The 14,054-nt window shown below is 42.8% G+C and overlaps 1 protein-coding gene across 3 annotated transcripts in view; it reads left to right on the top strand.

Annotated features, from left to right (window-relative positions):
* GRIA3 (glutamate ionotropic receptor AMPA type subunit 3) overlaps window positions 1-14,054 on the top strand; it is a 282,865-nt gene that overhangs the window by 132,279 nt on the left and 136,532 nt on the right. The window lies entirely within an intron of this gene.

Genomic DNA, 14,054 nt, shown 5'->3' with positions numbered 1-14,054 from the left:
AAGGGATTAGGCCGGGCAGAAGGAAAGGGTTTTGTTTCAGGGGCACAGGTGCAGAGTGTCAAGGCAGTCTTCCCTAGGTTTGAAGTTGTGGTGTCTTTGCAGAACAGCCCTCTGGTTCCAGAGAGAGACAGAATGCGTATACGTAATTTAGACCCTTTTGTAAGTAAGATGGCATACTTGAGAAAAAAGTGTTTATTGCTTTTAAAATGCAAACAAATTGAAAAAGAATTAGACTGGGGGGAAAATACAATTCAATGGGCCCAAATGTATTCATTATTAAGCTAGGATATTTAAATTTAAGACTAAAAAATATTAGAAGAAATGTTTCACCCTAAGCCAGACGGATACTGTGTTTGGAGTAAAGAGTTGAATTGAAACGTGGTGAAAGTTTATTATTTTCCTTAGAAGTCTCAATTTTCCAGTTAATAACAGAGTGCCTATGCTGCCATAAACAAAACTGTAGGGGAAACATTTCCATTCTAATTCGATCCCAGTGTACCTGGGGGCCGGAACAGCTCTGGAGATTGAAATTATAGTGAGCGGCCATTGCCTGGGAGAGCTGTTTTATAGCAAATTAAATATTAACAATTTGTCAGGTATGCCCCCATAAGAAGAGAATGCAAAACAAAAATAGGGAAGGGAAGAGGAGGGGAAAGAAGGAGGGAGAAAGGGACGGAGAGAGAGGGAGAAACGAAGAGAGGAAGGAAGAGAGAAATCACTGAGCCTGCATCGTGGAGATACAGAGCCGTCCCCTTCCCGAGAACGACATCACCTCTACTGAACGGCGTCTCACAGGAAATCTGGAGCATAGCCTGGCTAAATCAAATTTCCCAACGAACGTTCTCTCGAGCTACCCAAATGATCCACCCCTCCCTTCTAAAAAAAAAAGGCTTTGATTTTCTTAGATCTTGAAAGTGAAGAATCAGGTCAGTGATGCTGGTGAATGTACTACATGCCCTCTAAAATTTTATACCAAAATAGCCTTTTAGTGGGTGACCTATTTAATAGCCAAAAGCGCAGGAACATCTTCCTTGTTGTACTTTGTTTTCTTTCTTTTGTATCGGAAACTCTGGCTTCTTGAATATGTCGCACTCGGTGAAGTGTTCCAGGCTTTATAGGGTCTTACACTGGAGGCTGGGATTTTTCAGCATGATGTAATAGAAAACTCGGGGGGTAGAGCTCTGAATTTTATGTAGCTATGGGGTCTTGGGCAATTAAAACATCTATGCCTCAGTTTTCTCATCTACATCATGGGGAAAATAAAACTTGCTCTACCTCACATGGTTGGTATAATTGCTCCGAGAGACATAAACTGCTATAGAAAAATATAGTCATTATTACCTAACGCCTTCAGGAAAACTAAACCAACGTGATTCAAGAGCCCCGTTCTCTCTTTTCATGTATCGCTTTCTGTCTTCCTTTCTTCTACATGTACATTCACAGTGTCCCTCAAAATACTTTCTATACAATTTTTCAGGGAACATTGTTCAAAGAAAAGTTTTAGCAACATCCAGATAAGGCTAAAGAGTTCATTTCACTTATCCTTTTCTCCTCTTTCAAAGAACTGCTATAGAACTACCAACTCATGATTCTTTTCTCTGCCATTTAAGGAATGTCTCGGAGGCCATAAGTACTATGAGGTAGGGGCCACGTTTGTCTTGTTCACAGTTATATCCCTAGTGTCCAACCGAGTACCTGGCATGTAGTATTGGACGGATGGGTGGACGGATGGGTGGACGGATGGAGGAATATTGAAGCAGCACGTTTTCAGTAAGTTCCGCTGTGATTTTGCAATGCTTCCCTCGAGAGGCAAAAAAGTGCCTGCGGCCACATGATAAGATTATGAAAGGACACATTTTCTAAAGCTTTAAGGTGGTGGCTCTCTGCTCAAACCTATTCTGATGATATCATAAATTTGCCATAATTTATTTTTTAGATAAAAATAGATTTCTCATTAAACAAATTATTTAAATTAAGCAACAAATTCAACATGATGTTTCTTTAGAGGAAACATTTGAAAAAATGAATTGAATGCTAAGATACAGAGATGTCACTTTTCTCATTGGTTCCTAAGCATTCTTTTGACAAATTTATCCTGATTCACTGTACAGATCCTGGTCAGAATGAGGAAATTTATAATTCAATCAGTATCATGTTCTTCTAAAAGTTGCCCCATCCTACAAAGGTGTTTTCAACTTTGATTGAGGTTATTTTCATAAAAGGAAATCTCTATGGTCTCCCACAAAATGATACTTCACGACCCATTACACCACTATAACGTAATTCCCTGCAGATTTGATTTTGGCAAGAAGTTCATACTGTACTCCATATCCCATGGGTGTGAATGAAAAGACATCAACATGGTGCAATTTTTCCAATATAAACAGGTCTTCAATATAGTGTTATATAGCATAACCTCCCCATTTCATGATATAGGTTCTAATTTCCCTGCAAGTGTTCAAACGCTTAGAGGGTAAATACGAATTCTTCTAACATTTCTCTCCAAACTCTTTTTTGAACTCTTTCCGACTCTCAGACTACAGCAGGAAAAAAAAAAAAAACCTCAAAGGAGGTACTAATATCGTTCTTTAACAGTTCAGCTCTAAGGGAAGTATTCCAAACTTACAGCTCTAAGAATTAACATAGAAAATAAAGCTAGAGACAGATGAAAGAAACCAGGAAAGATAGTCAGGGTTCCCAGAGACTATTTAGAAACTGTAGATTTTGAATCTAAAAGCTAAGAGCACTTTGTACAGGAAGATATAGGTGTGCTAGGCTGAATGAACCCCTGACCTGACCTGGTACAGCATTCCTGTTCCTGCATCGTGTTCACGAGGACCTCCCCGTTGGCGGACAGCTGCCTTAACGCAATGGCCAACCTAAACTGTCGCTTTTGAAAAGGTTACCTCTCCTGGCCTACCTACCCACGACAGACTAGATCCTCCATCCCCGTAGCATATACCTACGTGTGGACTGCTTTCGAAAGTCAGGCCCCATAACATGACATGGCTCTGTTGGTCATTTAAAGTTTATTTGGAGAGGCAACAGAGTGGAGAGTTTCCGAACCTGGACTTTGGAGCCAGTCGGAGTGGATCCTGTCACTTGCTGTGTGACCTGGGGCAAGTTACTCAACTCTCTGTGCCTCCATTTCCTGCTTGTAAAATGGGCGATAACTGTCCGTTAAGGACTAGATATATGCAAAGCTTTTAGAAGGTGTCTGACACATAGTGTCTGGGTAGTGCTTTGGTGCCACAGGACATGTTTTCACATACGTTATCTCATGAGCCTCACTGTGGGAGGCAGGAAGGGCAGATGTGTTTATCCCAAATTTACAGATGATAAATGGACACTTAGAGACACTCCAATGGTTTGTCCAAATGTGGTGCTCCACTCAAGCCTAGTAAGTGGCAAAGCAGGGACAAAACTCAGGTCTTCTGACTCCTAGTCCAGTGCTCTTGCCCCTACACTGACCCACCTTCCTTATTTCTAAGGCATTAATTAAATATTTAGCTGAAGCCAAACCCTAGATTAGGCCTGCTCATCAGGTTATGTTGTAAAACACTTGCAAAGCAATTGGAGAAGATCCAGAGAAGAGCAGGAAAAAATGATCAAAGCATTAGAAAACAGGCCCTACAAGGAAAGGCTATGTGGGATTGGGGTCTTAAGGGCTGGTGAAAGACGACAAAGAGGCAGTTTCATCACCATCCTCCAGTATAAAGAGTTATCATAAAGAGGGCACTGGCCAAGCCACTCTGCCTGCCTGAGGACAGGACCAGAGCAAACGAGCTTAACTAGGACTAGACAGAGTCAGCCTTCGAAAGGACTCATGACAAGGAGAGAGGACACTGGAAGAAAGTAAGAGCTCAGCAGTTGAGGCTATATGCAGGTGAGGCCATTCCAAAGTAGCAAAAAGTCAAATCTAGAATAGTTTTAAGATTGTTTTTGAGAAGAGACAAATATTCTGAGTTAATCCTGTCTTTTGACAAGTAAATATCCTTAAAGAAGATTTATTTTAATGAACAGATAAGGGTATTTCCTAAATTTCCTCAATTGCCTCCCCACTGGATATCTAAAAGGTTGTCTCTTTAAAGACATCTAAACATCCCCCTTCAGGCTTTACCATGTTTTTATTTTTTCCTTAGACAATTCAAAGGGAAATCTCAGCCCAGCCCTTGCCTGAATTATGGCATATGCAAACTTGGCGGGGCCCAAACCAGCATGCGGCAATGTGCTACTCTCAGGAAAAATACAGAATATATGATTTCCCCTAGAAATATTTCAGGCTAAAATCACCTCGTTGTGGATGATGTGAAAGGAACACTTCTTAAGGACAGAATCCTGAAGCAGGTCAATCCTTCAGGCTCCTTTCATTTGAGAACTCTGTCACTTCAAAGATAGTCATTTTAAGAATGAAACATCCAAGTTAGTAAGTCAGGTCTCTAAAGGCAACAATTCAAGCAAGATGAACACTATTAGGGGCCCTTCTAAAGTCTCACACAAAAGACAGTGCTCGCTCCGAAGTATGTGTAGCAATTGGGGTCACTAGGGCACTGTTCCCGGTGCCTAGACCTAGGTCAAGTGTATTAAAAATGTTACACAGCCTTACGCCTGCTCCCGGCCTCACCCTCCACTCAGCACAGAGTGGTACCATCCAGTTCCTCCCCTCTGTTTGCTCCCCCTTTGCCCCAGCCCTTACTCTCAACGTTCCTGGTAAAACATTTAGCTGACTTACGAGTCCATGAGACAGTTTGCATTAGCCTCCCTTCTTCTTGGAAGATTTTGTTTGTGGTAGAGTTGAATAAATACCAGCCTGGGAATCAAATAGATATGACTTCAAATCCTAGCTCTATTCTTTTTTGCATGACTTTGAAAAAAGTGACTTAATTTCTTTGAGGCTCAACTTTCTCATCTTGAAAGACCATTCCACTCCCTTCTTTTCATGTGATCCTGATGTGTTGTGAGGATCAGATAAGCTCTGTGAAGAGCACCTGGCACAGTGCTTGGCACCCAGCAGGCACTCAATGACCGGTAACCGTAGCTATTCGCCCACGAGGGGAAGTTTTCATGCTGGTGAAAATTAGTTATTGAGGGACCGTTGCTCAAGAACAATGTCTTCGTGGATTTTCTGAGATATCAATTCAATCTAAAGCCTTAACACAAGAAGAGAGTTTAAGACCTGAGCTAGCCTCAGGTCTCACTAATATGAGTTTATCGCGTTAAACGACCTCTCTGTTTTTCTCTCCAGTGTAACATTGGGTCATGCATAGTGATTGATAAGCTCAAGGACCATCTGAGAATTAACCAGATTTTTCAGCATCACTTAAAATAATTAAAAGCATTAAAACCTTGAGCCACCTATGACAACTGGGCATTTTTAATAACAAATAGGTATTAAGTGGTTACAAAGTTCCAGATACCGCTTTAATCAATGTGTGTGGATATCTCATGTGAGTTAATCCTTCTATTAGCCCTATAAGGTAGATGGGGATATTATCACCATTTTACAGGTGTGGAAATTGAGACATACAGGTCATACAGCTGATAACCGGTGGAGCCAGAATTGGAACCCGGGGGTCTGACTCCAAATGCGTGAATCACTGCACTCATCAGCCTTGGGTCTGACTGAGGTTTTCAAGCAGAGTAGATTCAACCAGAGGTTATAAGAGATAAGCATCCTGATGAAGCCTAGAACAGCTTTGTTCACAACAAGCATTGATAAACAACAAGCATTTCACAGATATTTTCTCCAATCGACGAGGATCCATATTCCATTAACGCACGGAATTGAAAATATGCCCCTTAAACCTACCCTTTGGTGAAAAGCTCATTTATGATGAGCAAGTTCATTAACTTATGGCGCCAAAACAATCTATGCAATGGACCCCACAAGAGTAGGAATAAATTGTGAGAGTTCCTGTATCAGAGTGATATGTAAGTACGACTAGCATTCCCATCTGCGTGCAAGTCTTCTCAAGTAAAGAACCACAATCTCCATTATATTACCCCAACTGCCATAGATGTTGCCCATTTCCTCCTTCTTTTGCTGGGGAATAACCTGAATGTACCTGGAAAAGTCTGGAAGGCGTAGCTCCTCTTCCCTTCATTAACCCCAGAAAAACAACATAAAATAAAACTGGTCCTGGGAAAGCATGATGTCCACAGGATAAGTGTTTGGGGTGGGTGCTGAGCTTTTCTGGGCTGCTAGCTTTGAGCACCAGGCCTCCAAGGGAAACGTTCCTCACTCCCACCCAATATCACCCTTAAACCCAGGTGAGAGGAGCCACTGCCTTGAACTCTGTGCTTCAGAGGGCTCCTCATACTGCAAACACTAAAACACAGAGACTTTTTTTTGCCTTTTTGGTGTTGAGAGTATTTGAACAGTTAGTAGCTGGTTGAGCATCAGGGAAAAAAGGGAGAGGGACACATAAGACAAACTGGGCTCCCCAGATCAGAGCACAGAGTGACATGGGGGTAAGGGGGAGTCAGGCAAGGACAGGGGAAGTGAAGGAGAAATTGGTAACTTACGCCATGGGAGACAAAAGGAAAACGGCTAATTTCCCCAAATCAACCTAAGTGAAGAATCTCGGCAGATAGGTTTCTCCAGATAACTGTGCTCCCTCCCTCTGCACGACTTGAAAGATGTAGTCTTGGAAGACATGTAGAATTGCTCGGCAACTCCAAGTCAGAAAAGTGGGCCTTGGGTCTGGCAACTTGCTGTCCTTGGCTTCTTGGAGAACTTGACAGGTCCACCCCATCCTGGCTTCACGTGGGTCCAGTCACCAGGCAGGAGTTCTGAGACCAGGGCTTAGCTTCCGGCGGCGCGTGCGGATCTCCCAGTAGCAGCGCTGGCCTGCGGGAGGGCCTGAGTCCTTGAGCAGCCTGATCTAGTTCAAGCGTTGGGCGCGTGAAAGGATTTCAATGTAAAATGAACTAGAGGATCTGAAATGGAGAATCTCACACATGCGCCTTCAGGAAAATGAAACAAGAACTGAGAAGACTGATTTCCCATAAATGCCTGACTTCGCGGAAAACCAGAACCTCTCTCTTGAACAACGAACATCCATCAAGAATCTCTTTTCATCCTCAAGCCAATGAACTTATTGCTTGGACCCTGACCAGACTTCCCCACTCTTTGCACTCTTTACCCATAAATACGGCCCACCCCACACCCTAGACCGACTCGCCTGGAGCATGCTACAGTTTGCATTTCCTGGAATTGCACTTCCTCTGCTATTCCTTCACAAACTCAATTTCTGGTCATTCGAGCTTGCCTCAGTTTACCTCTTTATTTGGGTTGACAGGTAGATACACAGGCCAGGCCAAGGCATACTTTGTTTTGGGACATTTTAACCTTTAAATATAGGGTATGTGGTCCTCCATTTGTGTTCCTGCTGTGGGTTCCAAAAATGTTAGGGGTGAGCCTGCTCCTATTCTCCTATATCTCTCATACCTAAAACATAAATGCCCCTGTCAAAATATCCAGTTTATTTCCAAAGAGCAGGTTTTTCTGAGCACTCGAGGCTCATTCCGTATAAACGTAGCTCTTCCAGTCATCTATCATGATATTTGTTTGGTGAGGCAGGTTAGGGAGGGTGTTTTTCACAGTAGTAGACTCTTCCTGACAAGCTTAGATGCTATGGAAAGTTAATCAAGTGCCTGGTAGAACTAGGATAGGAGTGATACGCCCATCACTCTTGGAAGATTTTTATCTTACTTCTATCTCTCAGGGGTGAGTACAAGCTACTCCAGGGAATCTTCCTGATACTTTCATACCTTCTGCTTTATTTCATAGATTCTCCTTTTTACCCTATCCGAAGTCCAAAGAAGAAGATGGTCAGGGGATATGGTTCAGATAAATTATGGACCTGGAGGGGCAGTGATAGGGAAATAAATTACTCAATTTTCTCCTTTCCATGCCACGGCCACAACACACCCACAAGCACTATGTTTGGTCAATTCCTTTTTTTTTTTTAAGATTTTATTTATTTTGAGAGAGAGAAAGGGAGAGAGAGTGTGTGAGTGGGGGAAGGGCAGAGGGAGAAAGACTCTCAAGCAGACTCCATGCTGAGCACCGAGCCCGATGCGGGGGCTCCATCTCACAACCGGGAGATCATGACCTGAGCTGAAATCAAGAGTCGGACGCTTAACTGACTGAGCCACCCAGGCACCCCTGGTCAATTCCTTTGCAACACTAGAGTTTGTCTAAGAAAGATTCTCTATGCTTAGAATTCCAAAGTTCTTCTAGAGACCTGCTTTCAGAGGCATGGTTACAAGCTGAGAGCTAAACCTTCTTCCAGCACCACATGGTAATGGTTCTATACTTCACACTTAGGTCTATGTCTCCATGACATTCAAATTATATGATGGGCTGGTACTAGATAGGAGATAGGACAACGACACTGGAGACCCCTTGAACCAAAGCAAGGCGCCATTTATTTATCAGCCTGTGTCTACAGGTGGACCAAATGAGAAGTCTTTCAGAATCTTTAAACACAAAGACACATAAGGGAATTGGCAGGTGTTATTTACCTGGATGTCTAAGGGTATCTGAGCCCATATCCCCATGTTAGAGAAACAAGGGCCACACAGAATGGGATCTCTTGGAATGGATAAATAATTGCTTACCTATCTAAGAAATCACTGCATAATTACGAGGTAACTCATGAAGAAGAAGGAAGGCAAAGGGACCAGACCTCTGGAACAGACGTTGTAATTTACATGGAACACTTCCAAGACAAGGGCCAATCAACTGTTCTGAGGTTAACCTCACACGAGTGCTTCTATTAGAGTACTATACTAAGCACTATTGGAAGAAATGAAAGTTCTCTTTCTTTCTTTCCTTTTTAAATTTTGTAATAGCCCCTAGCAATGTAAATCAAATGAGAAAGCATCATATCTCAACAAATGTAAAATGATAAAGACAAGGTACATACGTGCTGGTAGAATAAAAGAAATTAGAAACCCCACAGCTGATTTTTGCATATGAGTTCATTCATCATAGAATGTAAAGTCAGTGTGTTTCTAAGACCTATGCCTCTTCATCTTCTTCCCCCAGGCACATGGTAAGGCCCTTATATATAAAAAAAGAGGGACCCCATTCTTTGCTTTTCCCTGCTCCCCAATCTTCTAATTATACAAGTAATACATAGCCAAGCACACCCATTGGCCTTCCCTCATCTCTCAGTGTATCTTATGAGATGTTCCCTTTCTTTTCCCACCTCCAACCATTCCAGTTTTCTCCCTGAAATGAAAATGGCTGCCTCATACATCCTCCTCAGGGACCTTTCTCATTACTTCACCAATTATGATGTCCTGTGGTCTCTATTTCTTACCCTGTCGACATGGTGATTTAAAGCTATTCACTTAACATATATTGGACTACCCTAATAAATATTTTGAAGCAAAAATACACCACAGAATTGCAGAACAGTGTCCCAAAAGCAGAACCCATGGTTGGATTTCTTAAAGATACTCACTGCTGACATTGTTTCTCTTCAATCCAGCCTGACATCTGGCCTCCAGGCCCTACGTGAGTGGACAGAGCCACACACTTTTACTTGCAGTAAAAGTCTTCCACATGTTAGGTGATTTCAACACTCACTGGCAGCCTTAAGCAAACTTGTTCCCTAAAATGCAGATAGTTATCCTAGGAGTTAGTAGCAGGGGCGCCTGGGTGGCTCAGTCGTTAAGCGTCTGCCTTTGGCTCAGGGCGTGATCCCGGTGTTCTGGGATCGAGCCCCACATCAGGCTCCTCTGCTATGAGCCTGCTTCTTCCTCTCCCACTCCCGCTGCTTGTGTTCCCTCTCTCGCTGGCTGTCTCTATCTCTGTCAAATAAATAAATAAAATCTTTAAAAAAAAAAAAAGAGTTAGTAGCAGACACCAGTATTCTATATTTAGAGATTTTATCTTCGGCTTATTAAAAAAGATGGTCTGATTCTCTGGTCATACTTCACACTAGACTGGCTAGACTGGCTTTGTGACTATTTAGAAACAAATCCCCTCTGGGAAAATAAAGAGAAAAAACTCATTCAAGATCGTTACTTTGAAACAGCAAGACACTTGTTTATTTCAGATGATAGAAGCTTTGGTCTCAAAAAGGAACTGCTCCTGCTCAACCAGCAGTTCCCTCCCCTTATCTTAAAAAATTGTGGTATCTAATTATTTGCTTGATTATTTCCTATGAGGTTTGGGGGTTTTATTTTTTAAACCAACACAAATTCAAATTAATTTTCATTAGGGAACCTCGTTAGAGTCCTTGGGATGCCTGGAGGTATCTTGCAGTTTTATAAAGCAGCGTACAGAGGCCTAGAAGCAGACCTGGGTTCTAGTCCCAAGCTGTAGTACTCCAAAGAGTCACTTAATCCCTCCGTGCCTCCATTTCCTAAACTGTAAAATGACTGTGTTCTATATGATGGCCCCTTCCAGTTCCAACAGACCATGATTCCCAGAGCTGTGAAAAACAAGGTAAGCAATTCAAGAAATATTGAGTCCCAGCCCATGTTACCATACCCGGTTCTAGATATGGGCAGGGGGGAGGATGTGTCTTTCATGCTACAGTAGTAGGGGTGATAAGGCAGTGCAATCATTCTGGAAGGCGTAGTATGGGAAGTATTTAAAACCGTGTGAGTCAACTTTCCTGCTTTCTCAGATTGCCGCGCTGGTGACCATCATAGAATGTTTCTTTGCTGACCGTGAATCTTGCAAGCCTCAGTATCAGTGAGCTTTGCTTAGCCTTGGAGACGCAAATGGAGGGGGGAATTGAGATGCTATGCTCCAAGGCCAGGACACAGCCTGGAAGTTTATCATTGACCTTTCTCCTTAGAGTACAGAATAACAAATGCCCCCATTAATAGGATTTTCTGGTTGATGAAAGCCGTACACGTGTATATGGAAATATCACATCAGCCCTTATAATATCTGGAAAATGGGGGAAAATCCTATCAGGAATTTCTGGTAGTTGCTTCTGATTAACCACTGTTTGTTTGTTCATCACAAGCCTCTCCTAAGTCCCCCGTTACATCCTTCTCCACTGTCACACTGCTGCTCAGGTGCCCTTCACACACAGCGATGTAGAGCAGATTGCAGTAAAGATCTACTCAATCAAAACGCCTTCTCTCCCATCTCTTAACACCAGCATTTTAGGATTAAGGCTGGTACCTTATTCCAAAATTCTAAAGATATGAACAAATGCAAAAATAAAACTAATACAAGTATCTTCCTTTGTTTTGAGTTGATCCCATCACTTAATCAAGCGAGACTCAGATCTTTAAAAACAAAATAGGGAAAGGAAACACTGCCCATGCATAGCTGCTTTCATCCCTCCACAGGCAACGAATGCATTTTCAGTTAGCATGGGAGGAAAACACCCCGCTACCTGTTCCTTTGTGGGGCTTACACTACGGTTGCGCCGGGTAAGCCTTTGCAGGCGCTGAGAGGTTGACTAAGTCCTATGCGTTACAATAACTGCCTTGTGAACATTAATGAATTTTTTAGAATCATCATCCTGCTTTATTAGGAAATTTCCCCAGATTAAGAGCAACAAAAATGTAGCAATTAGAAGGTTCATCACACAGCTGCATGATTACAGGAGCCTTGTCCTAGATTCTAACAGATGCTGTAACAAACAGTTTCATAAGGGCTGCAAGAACCACAGTTTACAACAGCAACGCAAAAGCTAATTATTGCTTCCATTACCACAGGACCCTTATGTGTAAAATAATTTAGATTTCTGGGATTTCCTACAGAGAGACACCAAGCAAAATAAGTGTAGTGATAAAAAAAATAAAATAAAAGATGCAAACCCAAGTTCTTTACTTCCTTAACACGGAAGGGCAATGGCAAATAATTGATCCATGCCAAGGTCTGGACTTTGATGAGACAGAGTGTGGGCAAGAGCCCTTGGTCAGTTTGTTACCAACCACCCCACTGGCCCTTCCGGTCACATCCCATGTCTGTTGGGTCAGGCTTCCCTCATTCCAGATCTGTCTCTGACCAGAGGTTATAACAAATTGACAAGTATGGGGCACCATTCAACAGGCCAGGGCCAGGGCTTGGGGAGATTGGTGACAATTAGTGTCATGTCACCAGAGGTGGAGGTAAGTGGATGAGAGAAGTAGCCAGGCACCACTATTCTCTCTCCAACCTTTTGAAATAAGTATAGCTACCCAAGAGCCTCCCAAACACACATGAACCCCCAACACCCTACTTGGGAAAAGAATGGTGGCTGGCAATATCTTCTGAAGTAATCTAGCGCTAGGCCAAAGACCCAGAAGCTGGCTGAGTTCTGTCTCAAGATCACCGTGTGACCTTGTACAGTCACCTCTCCTTTCATCATCTTAGCGACTGCAGCCATAAAATATAAGAACCCCTCCCTGCCTGACTAGGATGACGTTAAGATGAATCGGACAATTTCTCTAAAGTATTCTAAGATCCTCAGAGAGGGCAAGTCTACACATTATCAAGCGTAGCAAGCATTATAATTAGAGTCACTGCCCCTCATTTCTTCAGGAGGAGAAAATGAACAAGGAAAGGAACGTGTGGTCACTGAGCCTGAGAACTCAAAAAGCATTTAAGCTTCTTCTATAATCTGAGGCGGGTCTCAAGAGAGAGAGACTGAAGTGGGGGTGTCATCTTAAACGTTTGGATTTGTGTTACCAAGGGGGTGCCAGGTGCTTTGATTATGGTTTTGTGGGCCAGTCTGTCCTAAACACGGGTATTGTATTCAAACTTCCCTGGTTTAACTTCAATTGTTTTCATGCCTTTAATTGCCCCAACAGTGGAAATTCTAGTTCTAGGTATAAGTGGATCATTATTGAGGACAGGGGCAGGAAGGGTGCCATCTCTTTCAAAGTTCAGCATTGCCAGAAAATGTGCCTGCCAATCTTAAGAATGGGGACACAGAACTGGGTGAACCGATTTGCAAATCGGAACCTTGAAACGATGCTATCTAAAAGACACACACACACACACACACACACACACACACACACACACATACTTGCAGAGGTAAATAAGAGGAAAGGACCAAAATAGAGTGGGACCTCAGTAACACTATGTCTTAGATTAAGAGATGAAGATCCAGGGATACTGAATCATCAGGGGACTAGACAAAGAAGGTACTATCAAAAGCTTCTTAATGGCCATTCTGAAGTTCCTTCGCTGCTATGTCCTCAACAGCTCTGAGAGTCCTTTCCACTTCTCTTGACCTATTTCAGACTACTGCCTGTGTTTAACTTGAGAACCTCCTATTCAATAAATCACTCCTCCTCCCCCTTCCCTGGCCAATATAAAATCAATTGTTGCTTGACAGACAGCTTTGTTGCAGTTTTCTCAAAGGCAAAAAGGAAAGAAACACACCTTATTTGTACACACATTAACTTAATTTCAGTCTTACCCAGCACAATCCTTCAAACTCTGACTCAAACCCCTTTGCTATTTGGTGTCCATGGCAATGACCACCAAGCCACTCAGAGAGAGTTGCAAGGAGTGAAAGGAAAGTGTATCTCCCAAAAGAGCCTTTAGCTCCTCTGCATTTGCGACGTCAATAGCAGGTGGCAGCGGGTCCCTCCCTGAATCCTCGGGCATTTGCTTTCATTAGGGACGGGGAATGTCGTTCTCCTCTCCTCCCCAGAAGACTCATGGGCTGCTTCTCACACCCAACCTGCTGAAGATAAAGCACTAATTGTGGAATACTGAAACCATGTAGGAGGACAGTGTTTGCCTGAGAAAACTTCCCAGGGGTCTCCTTCCCCAGCGACTCTGTCCGCCTGCAGCCTCCACCACAATTTACCCTGCTTGCTAAACGATAGCCAGTGACCTCGAACCCTCAAAAGGCAATACACATGAAATCCTACCCACTTTTCGTTTATGGTCCTTACCACCCAGTGACCCGAAACTCATTCTCTTAACTTTCTTAAGTCCTATCAATGCATGCATGGCAATCTTGCCATCAAACTGTATTTTTTAAGAAAAGGGGGCTATGTTAATAATGGTCCAGGTACTGGAGGATTTATGAGCCAAAATTGTATGGTTTCTCCAAACACAGTGAAAGCTG

This window comes from Ursus maritimus (assembly GCF_017311325.1).
Source record: "Ursus maritimus isolate PB19 chromosome X unlocalized genomic scaffold, ASM1731132v1 scaffold_X1, whole genome shotgun sequence".
Lineage (NCBI taxonomy): Eukaryota > Metazoa > Chordata > Mammalia > Carnivora > Ursidae > Ursus > Ursus maritimus.
This window is presented reverse-complemented; position numbering and strand designations above follow the sequence as displayed.